The 10472-nt window shown below is 39.2% G+C and overlaps 1 long non-coding RNA gene across 1 annotated transcript in view; it reads right to left on the bottom strand.

Annotated features, from left to right (window-relative positions):
- Positions 1 to 2775: 2775 nt before the first annotated feature.
- Positions 2776 to 10472, bottom strand: part of LOC117810055 — a 23590-nt gene continuing 15893 nt past the window's right edge. Inside the window, exons 2-4 of the long non-coding RNA XR_004630679.1 lie at positions 7489 to 7526; positions 3983 to 4195; positions 2776 to 3879 (exon numbers count right to left, since the gene is read on the bottom strand). This is a non-coding gene — a long non-coding RNA (uncharacterized LOC117810055). The remainder of the gene's footprint in view (positions 3880 to 3982; positions 4196 to 7488; positions 7527 to 10472) is intronic.

Consider the following 10472-nt stretch of genomic DNA (forward strand, 5'->3'; position numbering starts at 1 on the left):
CGGATCAGAAATCACTTTTCATCTTGAGGAATTTTTCCTTTTATGTCTTTATGATCAACAGGCAACATCGCATTTAACCTTTTTTTTGATTATATCTTCTACCACTGCATTCAGTTATCTTTGTTTACCACACATGTGTAATTTAGAGTTGTGCCTTATTTATTTGTTATTGATTCAATCTGGCTGTACATAAACATTCTGTTCATGATATTTTGTAGATGGCCATGGGGTACAAAGTTATACCAGCTTTATCAGAAATGAATTCAGGTTCATACATCCAGGAGGCTTAAAAGCATTAATAAGAGCAAGCAGATAATAATAAGAAATAACCTCATTGCAGAGGAGTACAAACACACATCACACTCAGTACAAAGCTCTTAACCCAGAAGTCACCTGACAATGTCCCAGTGCCCTCAAACCCCGATCAGTCTTTTAGGAAAGCAGCTTCATCAAATTGTTCACCAATAACTATTTTTGCTCTATTCCCTGTTGTAAAGATTCAATTTGCAAGAGTGTAAGGGTTTTATTAACTATTTCTACACCTGAGAGTTTTTAAAACCTTGTAATAAAACGCATTGATTAAAAGAGTTTACAGTTCAATACGGTGTTATTCATGATTCATTATCTGTAAATTCCCATTATACCACTCAATCATAAAGGAATCATATGAAGACCTACACTACACCATGTTTCTATGCTGTGCTTTATTCTCTTTTCCAACTTTAGTCTTGGAGGTGTGAAACGGTGTCCCTCTGCATATGTTCCACACACCTGATGTTTCTGTACATGAGCATAGTCTAAGGAGCCTGGCATGTCAGGTTTATGGAAATCTCATTGAATTAATGCATATGCACTCTCATTTGTAGAATCCAGGTACGCTTCAAGCTTTTTTTCCACCCTCCTGATTCCTTTGTTTTGACCTCTCATTCACCATCCCTTTTCCCCAGTGTTGCTAAGCAGCACACAACCTTAAAACACACATACTTACACACACACTCACACACACTCACACACACATCTGCTCCATCAACGTACCTGCTGGGCTCAGATTACAAAGCCTTCGCCATGCTACGGGAAATGCCCCTCAGGAAGGCTGTATGGGAGGTAGAGTTGCCGGCTGCCTCTCCGAACCTTTTTCACTCTGGAGTATGAGCTGTAATGAGCTGCAGTGAGGGCAACCATAGTTAATAAAAAAAGTGAAGCACATGGGAATCAGCTTTCTGCTCTGTTTCTATTTCATCTTTGTGGGGTTTTGTGTCTTCAAACATGTGGGAAAAGGAATGTTTGTAGAGATTTCTGGACTGTTAAATGAAACAAAGCTGGCTTCTAGCTAGTGTGGGTTTCTCTGCCAACGTTGGACACACAATGTTCTCAAATAATTCTCTGTTTTTCCTCTTCCTTATTTTGTGTCTTCCTTCTGTTATCTTTTAAGTCCTTATAATTCATGGCATCTCCTTTTTAATCTAGAAAATGTGTGCAGGCGATTAGCTGTCTACATACTATATTGTCAAAAGATGACTTGTATTTCTTGCCTTGTTGACGACGTGAGGAATAATAAGTAACTTAATGTACATGTGTGTGTTCATGTGAGCATGCACAGCAAAGAAGGTGATTGAAGATAAAGAGCTGCAGACAGACGGAGAGGAATGTGACCCTTGTGGCTTTGACCTCCTTTCATCATCATCACCACACACCATCAATCACCATCTAAACCTGCATCATGATGACTAAACACTGTCTCTACTAATGAAAGGTGCACATCAGAAAGAAAGGGGCTAAAAAGCAACACTGACATGAAGATTACAGACCAGAATAATGTGTTTTTCACTCTTTAGTGTTTTGTTTTATGAGGAACAAGCTCCTGCAATCACATTAATATATTTAAACTTCAGAGTAGTCAGAAGATATATTTCATTTTGCTGTGGCACGACTTCGCCATTTTCCCAAAGCTGCCCGGGGGATAAAAAGCCTAACAAAATAATCAATCACAGGTTGTGGATATAAACATATACGCCTATAATTTAGCCATTGGAGTAGATCAGGGATACATTTCCAGATAAACAGGATGAAAGAGCAATGTGGGACATCTGTGACTGCCCAAGCTGATTCAAAAGGGCTTGTTTGATATATGGCAGGATGTTTGAAGGCCTTTTGCCATGAACCGTGCAACAAGAGTAACAGATTGTTTCATAATCAAAACCATTCAGACTGCAGGGTATACGTTATTCTCTGGTGGATAGATTTAGCTTGGCCTTGCCTGTGTCACCTAAATACATCGCTCTGTGTCATACAAACAAAGTGGTGTTTACAAGTGAGGAGGAAAGACGTTTAAAACATGTTCAGCTGAAGAAACTGAGGTACGTGCAGCGCTGACAACCCCTTCTCTTAACACTCATATCGAATGCCCTGGCAGTAATTTGCAGGCCGAGTTTCTGCGCCGACAGTTTTTTCTTTGCACGGCCGCTGACAACGCTGGCAGGCAGGCTGATCAGCAGGGAGGAGGAGATGTGTGCAGCCCCCTGTGTGGCGCTCCACTGCTCAGGGTTTAATACCTGTTGAGTGGACAGAGATTTATTTGAGCTTGAGTGCTTCAATCCCAGCTTACTATTGTACAGGTGCATCTCTCCACTCAGGTTAAACTGGCCTCAGGGCAGCTGGCAACGCTAACTGGAGGAGCTTCAGTCTGCTGGGGGCCCAGTTTGACTCTGTGGCAAAGACAAGGGTAAACAGCAGCACACATACAGGATATTTATTCACACACTGAACACTGTTGTCTTTGTTTTTGTTGTTATTGTTTTATTTTATTCCAAAATTTGTTATCAGAAAAAAACATCATCACTCAGGCATTTAGCATCATAAAATATATTACAAGCTGTTCATCTATTTTCCAATAACAGCTGTGATTCATGTCCCAACAGCAAAGTGTTGCCAGGGAAAACCTGATCCCACACATCCAATCAAATCAACAACAGAAAGAAAGAAGTCTGGCACACTTCACCTCTGCCTGTTGACACTGTGGCAAAAATGTTAGTTAACACTCTAAAACAGTACCCAACATGGAGGATATTTTTGATACTTTTTTTAACGTATTTGGAGATCACAAAACTTTAGACTGGTGGTTAATGGTTCACCAATCACCAGCAGAGAGAGAGGAAAAAATGGCATAGACACAGTTGGGACCAGAGAGGTCTGGGTCCTGCTTAGACCCTGTAGGGATTCTGATCCACTGTAAGAACCCACTCACTATACATCAACCCTAACTTATACGCAGGGATGATAATGTATAGTTTCAGCAACACCACTGATATAAAAGTCTTTAACACTTAACCCCCGTTGTAGAGAAACTCTCTGGGGAGCTGGAAGGGAAGCTAGGCTATCAACCCCTGCAGACAGGTCTACATGTACTCTACCATGTAATTTAGCTACTGTCAAGACACTAATGTCTGTGCTTGTGACTCAGTAAAAGTTGCTAAGTGCTTTGCGCGTGATGGATTAATGTTGGGTCTCACATATAAGAAGACTAGACCTCTAGTAGAGTGTCTTGAGAAAACATTTGTTATAAATATAGGTGCTCTACAATTACAGATTGATTGACTGGTTGACTGGCTGATGTTACATTAATTATGATGATGATTAAATGTCACATCAATGGTCGATCTAGCTTCGCTGCTGGATTTCTAGACTCCATACAAATGATGTTTTATTGAATTCAAAGGCTTAAGTTGACATTAAAAGACCCTGAATGTTACATAAAACATTAATTGAAATGCTAATTTTTTCACACAGTCCAGAGGAGAGGATCAGGCCAGCTGAGTCCGTCGTCCCTAGTATTTACAATCCTTAAATCGAGTGCTCAGTGCTTTGATTGTCCCGAAGCCCCTGCAGGAGAGCAACAGGTCAAACAAGCAGGGTCCAAAATGAGAAGAGTCAACTTTTTGACCCTGTGTCATGAAAATTACCTCCTGAATAGTTACTCACAAACCTCTCCTTTGGATGTGCCTCCTCAGCGGCTTCACAGCTTTGCTTTGGACAGCGGAGGAGAAATCAGACCACTTCTGTAGCACCGTGTCAGCTAATGAAGACACATTTATATCCTCCGACGTCATTACAGCAAACAGGCTTGTGCGCTCATGTGTTTGGGCCTGGAGCTCCAAATAAACAACTTGGAGGAGAAATCCTTTGTAAGCAGCTTCTTCTGTAAAGACGAAACAGAAACAAAGAGATGAGAGCTTCACAAAATCAGCAAAGTTATTGATTTTGGTATTTGAATTATTTTGTTGCTCTGTTTGACGACTGACCGAGCTCCTTTGATCTTTTCAGACTTCTAACCCTCTAATGAAGGTAAATAGTGAACATTTCAACTACGCTGGAACAAAAGACTTTAGAGGAAGCCGTAACTCTTTGGCTCACTTGACCCCTCTCTTCTCTCTGACCTGACCTCTCGTTGCCCTTTGTCTTTTAGTGCGGCTTCCTGAACAATGTTTACACCAGTCTGCTACACCATAATGAAGGGCAGACTTTAACGGCAGGCTGCTTTTCCTCCATCAATACAGGGCGAGCAGAGATTTATGCTGTGAACAATTGAGAGCTGAGAGCATGACCTCATGACACTTCTTCCAAGAAATGACTTCCTTTATGTGGTAAAGCATCGAGTCAGATATCAAGTTTTCACATCTCAGGTTGAAGGGTTGGTGGCCTCAAAGAATATCAGACGTATTTGTGAAGTGAACAAAATGTTAATAAAATAATCAGAAATAGACCTGCATTCAAAGAAATATGAGTATTTTATTTCTCGCCAGTAATGATATTAGAAAAACTTCACAACTCTTATGTCCTTTCAGTAATGCTCTTGCGGAGGAAATTTTCTTTGTGTTGAATTTGGTGGCCCCTTGTGGACAAAGCAGTACCTCTTACCTCTTAGATAATCTTTTCCTATATGCATTAATTATGTCTCCTGACAAGATGTCTCATCCTGCGTTCTTTAACAGACAAATTTGTCACTCATTGAGAAAATTTGCAAAAGAAAATGTAAAGAAGACAGTTTTTTCCAGCGTGCTGTAAACCTTCTCGTGTCACTGCTGCGGAGCAGTGGTTTCAGGCACTCAAAATGACAATATGGAAATTGTTAATCTTGTCCCTAATTGTCTAGTTTTCTTTTGTAGGTCATAAAATTATTCACTTTTAATTTAAGTTGAGCTATTAACCACTTAAAAACTCCTCACAGGAGCTTTAAGTATGTAGCTGATGTGAGTTAGCTTAGCTTGGCATAGCAACCGGACTGGCTCTGTGGCTTCCTTTCTACATGTGAGGGAGGTCATTTTTATTTCAAGTTGCTAATTTTGCTGCTGTTAAAGTTAAGGGTGAAAACTCTTTTCTTGACTCTACCAAAGAATAACTTAATCTGTTCTCCAGATTCTGCAGTTTTGATGATCACTATGATTTGACCAATTAAAAGTGGCAGTAATGATGAATGCAGCAGCTCCTTCTGCCTGTGCTTGCATCACTCAGTTTCTTATTCAAACCATGTGAAATATTATATTAAACACCTTTATTACACATGCACCACAGCTTGCAGTCTTGTTGTATTGTTGACTTTTTTTTTGTCTGTTTATTTACACTACCCATTTGTAACGTCTTTATTTCCACTACTTAGCACCTGATCTTTGAGAACTTTTATTTTGTTCAGGTGTGTACATGGTATTTTGATAAATGGCATAAAAGCTGACTTGAGTTTGACTAAAATAAGATGGTCCACTGAGACCTTATTGTTGTTTGCCAATTAAAACATGGAGTGATTTATAAAAGGCTTTAACAATGGTGAATGATTGATGATTTTAAGGCAGAGGGAAACTGCATGTCTCATTTCAGAGGATCCACTATTTGGTTTTCTGATCATGTTCTGTACTTTTTATTTACTCTCTATGTTCATGAAATCACATGTAAAGGAGCAAGACAGGTATTTTTTAAAGAAGATTATGTTTGTTGTATTTGTGGAAATGTGTGTGTAAGTTTGTGTTTGTTAATCAGAGTGTTAGTATTAGCATGCTGGGGTTCACTCAAGATGCTGTGTGTTCTGTAGCGAACATGATGTGTAACAGGTGTGAGGCGGTGAGGAGGGGAGACGTCTGCAGCTGTCCCTGTGGACACCGGTCATGTCCTCCCCCATCTGTCTTCCCCCTCCTATGTCCCACCAAGCCCCTAAAAACCTGGCTCAAGTGTTACTGTGTGTGTGTGTATGTATATTATATGTGTGTGTGTGCAGCAGACGTTGAATCCCCACTTACTGCAGCCAAGTGTCACCACCTCTCCATCCACCATCCCTCAGCCCCCTCCCCCGTTCATCCCTAATTCCCCGCAGGTACCGGAGGATCCTGGACACATGTGGTTTTGGCCATGTGTCCGTTTAACAAAGAATCATCACGCTTCATAGCTCAGCTTTTGCCAGCAGCAATTCATCCCTCACACTGATCATTACGTCTGGGTGAGATTTAAATTATATTCCTCAAACCAAGGGCCAGTTTCAGAGAATGAATTAAAATCAGTGAGCAGAAAAATATTGAAATTAAAGAAATAGAGTCACATTTCACTCCTCTTTGCATGTTTAATGTGTCTGACATTCATGATGGCGAACCAACTTTCTTTACCTGTCACAGAATGTAGGCTCTGGTTTATTATAGCAGGTGTAGGTGAATTTGGGACAGTGTTTGACTGGCAACAGGTTTTTGGTAAATGAAGACGATACAGCTCTGAAAAAATTAAGAGACCACTACAAATGTTTCCTTAAACAGGCGTCTTTACATGCATGGAAACAATTCTATCTCAGTGTCTATTGAATTTCACACCTCTTTTCACTAGATGAGGGACCGATATGGTGATCACTGGAAAAGAGTTATCACTTTGTTTCACACAGAAGTATTTTAGAAGCGAGTTGGTACCATAGACTGTATAAATGATGGACGTAGTATCTATGACGTCACCCATCTGTCTCCGAAGCGCTGTTTTGAAGCCAATAGTCGGCAGGAACCATTTGGATGCTGAATTCAACATAACTTCTGTCGCGGTAAAGAGGCAGGCTTTGAGCCTCCTCGCCAACAGCTACAGTGTTCCCGCCTGTCAATCAAGTCAGCTGTGCCTTTCATAATGGAAAACTTCTAATCTCAATATCTTCGAAGTTGCCACGTTATAAAAAAGTTAACTCCCCGTACAGTGTGTGCTGATCGATGAATTTTGAACACTTGTCTTTTGTACCAGGCTGTAAACATGTTTATTTCTGCTGTAAAGATCGTCTTTTTTGAATTGGTGTGTATGTGGTTTCCGGTACTTCCGGAGCCAGCCTCAAGCGGACACTCAATGAACTGCAGTTTTTAACACTTTCGTATTGGCTTCAATTCTTGCGGCCGGAGGTTGAGAATCTGTTGAAATCTCAGAGAAACAACTTTGAACACTACAAGGAAATAAGGCAAATGTAGAAAGGTTACTTTCACCTACCCAACTTCTGGTATCCAGAAGATGTGGTTTCAGTCAGTCTGTAAGGAAATACAGAGCAAAGCAAGGGGTGAGCTGAATTCTATGACCCAGTCCATATGTGTATCTGTGGATTTTAGAGCAGAGGTTCCTTTAATGTGAGTAAAGATACTGGAATTGGTGTCAAAACTCTCACCCTTACGCTAAGTCATAAGTCTGTTAAATGTTAACACAAAGACATAAAGCAGCCTTTTGAGATGCTAGCTTTTACTGTACATGGATGTTATTAATCACACTAATAACAAAAAACTCAGAGGTCTCAGAGGACAAAAAGAGGCTCATATAATTATGTTATTGAGTTTTCTTCAGGAACACAATGAGCTGCTTTTGCATTCATGCCCACTGCAAACAAGAACAGCTGAGAGATAATATGTCATACTTATTATGGTGCAAATTATCTAAATAATAAAAACAAAAGTGGATTAAAAGATGCAGCTCAAACCAAAGTTCAGCATGATGTCAGGAGGCAGAATGAGCTGCCTTTACTCCGGTTTAATCTGGATGCATTTTCAGCCATATTAAATGAAGAATAAAGACATTCTCACTATGGCACTGCTGACAAAAAGAAACTATATCAAACAACAAGGCAGAAATGAATATGCAAAACAGTCATTACAATGTTTTAATGATGCTGGGTCATTAAAAAAACATTTTAAAGCAACACACACAGAAGCAGAAGTGAAAAAAAGTGGAGATAAAGCTTAGCAGACAAAGTGTTCTTTTTTTTTCTACTATACTATTATGAAAAGCTTTTATAAGAGTGATTCTTTTCATTTTAATTTGTTGATTTTGTTTGAAGGTAATCACCATCTCATGACAGCCTTTCTTTTTGCTTCTTTATTCTGCTGTTTTGCATTTAAAACACAGAAGGGAAGTTGTGCACGTGCAGATTTTCACTGTCTGGTACCAATTACATGAAAATATAAAAAATGTTTGAGTTACAATTAATTTTTCCCACGTTTTAGACTCCCTTTCAGAAGCAACTGAAATATCACATCAATGAGCTTCCTGCAGGCTTCATTTCTTTTGTGATTCTTTCAGTGTTTGCCAGGAGAATATTGGCTTTTCTTTCCTTAAGGACATCCCAAAGTCTGACAAGGTTTTGAGTGACAGTTTAACCAGATAATTATATCCCAAATGGAAATCCATTAAAGAGTGGTGACAGATTATAAAGGAGGTTACTTGTCCGTGGCAACACAACACCGCCGCAGGTAATCCTAAAATGAGATGTCATGAAGAGAAAATGAATCCATGAAACTTCCTGTTGAACCCAAACTGACTGTCAAAGGAGAGGCTGTGACTCAGAGGTGACCTGCAACACGACGTGTGATACGAACTGAACCGAGAGCTTTCAGGAGAAGCTAGAGAGCAAATATTTCTCATTAGAGCTGCTTTAATATTTACTTTTCTTGTCAGTTTTAAATATAAAAAAAATGTCTCTGACAGTCAAATAACGAGATCTAAGACAACCCCATTTGCTGATTATCTTTGTTTGATTGAATATTTAAATTAAAACACAACGCTGGCAGATGTGTCACTTTACAAATAAATATATGCAGGGAAGGGAGGGTTAAGTGTTCTTATATTTTCCCTGAGAATCTTAAATCAAATCAAGTGTATCCATGAACGTGAGACAGACGCGAAACAAAGAAACAAGGAGGGGTCTTAAAGACTTAATGCACACACACTTATGAAAACACCGTAAACAGACACAGCATAAGAGAGTTTAAGAACCACGCACTTCAAACCTAACGACATGACTGTACTGTGTTATGAATGCATCAGTGCTGAATGAAGGTTGTGCATGACAGCTTATTCAAGTCCGATCAGCTATTTGCTTGTTGCAAAATTCCTGAACCTTCATGAAACAATAACAACCTTCAAGTAAGCAAACTGTGAGCTTTAAAAAATACGATTTAACAACAGTTTAGACTGGCTGGCCCACTTCTTGCATCTTGGCATAATACTTCAGTTAAGGCTGAAACAAACAGCTATGGTGACGGTCAGCTCAATGATTAATCTACTATTGGATAAAAACACATTCACTCAATGGCTCTCATTTAGCTTTCAGCATTGAATGTGATATTATTCTTTTAATCATACTATTAAAAATCTGAACTCAAGACATATTTTTGTTTCATCAGTAAATAGAGCTTGGGTGGAAAATAGATGGATGATTTATTTGTTTGTTTGTTATGTAATACACTGAGATTTTGTTCCACTGATATGTGGACAAAGCAAAAGAGATGATAAGGAAATAAAAAGATACAGTACTTTGAAAGATTTCAGTTCAGGGAATGAAAATGTGGATAAGAGAAACAACAGATACTGAGTCTTACTTTCTGTGCAGCGTTAAAGGTGAAATACTCCCCAAAACTTTAGAAGTTTTAGGATGGCACTGTTTCATCAGCTGCTGCCATTTTGCTGATTTTGTAACCTGTCACTTCCCAGTCTCTGCTTTTACATGCACAACTCTCAGCAGTAACAGTAAGCATGCAACCCCTCAGCAACTAAGCTCTAGAAAACAGTGTAATGTCCACTCTACGGATAAACACATCAACTGATGGCGATAATAACTAACAATCAACAGTTAAATTAGCCAGCAACAAATTTTGTCATCAATTTATGACATTCAAAATGAAAATTGTTGTACCTTAAATCCCAGTATGCATTTTTTCACTTGCATCAAATCCAAATGATGTTGCTGCATTTTGGAACGATGAGCGACTTTTAAGGGCTTCATGTAAAGCCAGCAGTAAGCGGTTAAAAACTTCAGATACAGGATTCAGTTTCAATGCCTTGTGATTGTTAGCAGTCCAACTAGCAGCTTCAGAAGAAGAGAGTATGTTATTTATCTTAATTATTATCTACACTTATATGCTGATATCTATTTATAAACACAAATGAAAATATATTTGCAAACTAGAAGACAGCTGAATGGCTCCTAC

Source organism: Notolabrus celidotus, chromosome 3 (genome assembly GCF_009762535.1).
Source record: "Notolabrus celidotus isolate fNotCel1 chromosome 3, fNotCel1.pri, whole genome shotgun sequence".
Lineage (NCBI taxonomy): Eukaryota > Metazoa > Chordata > Actinopteri > Labriformes > Labridae > Notolabrus > Notolabrus celidotus.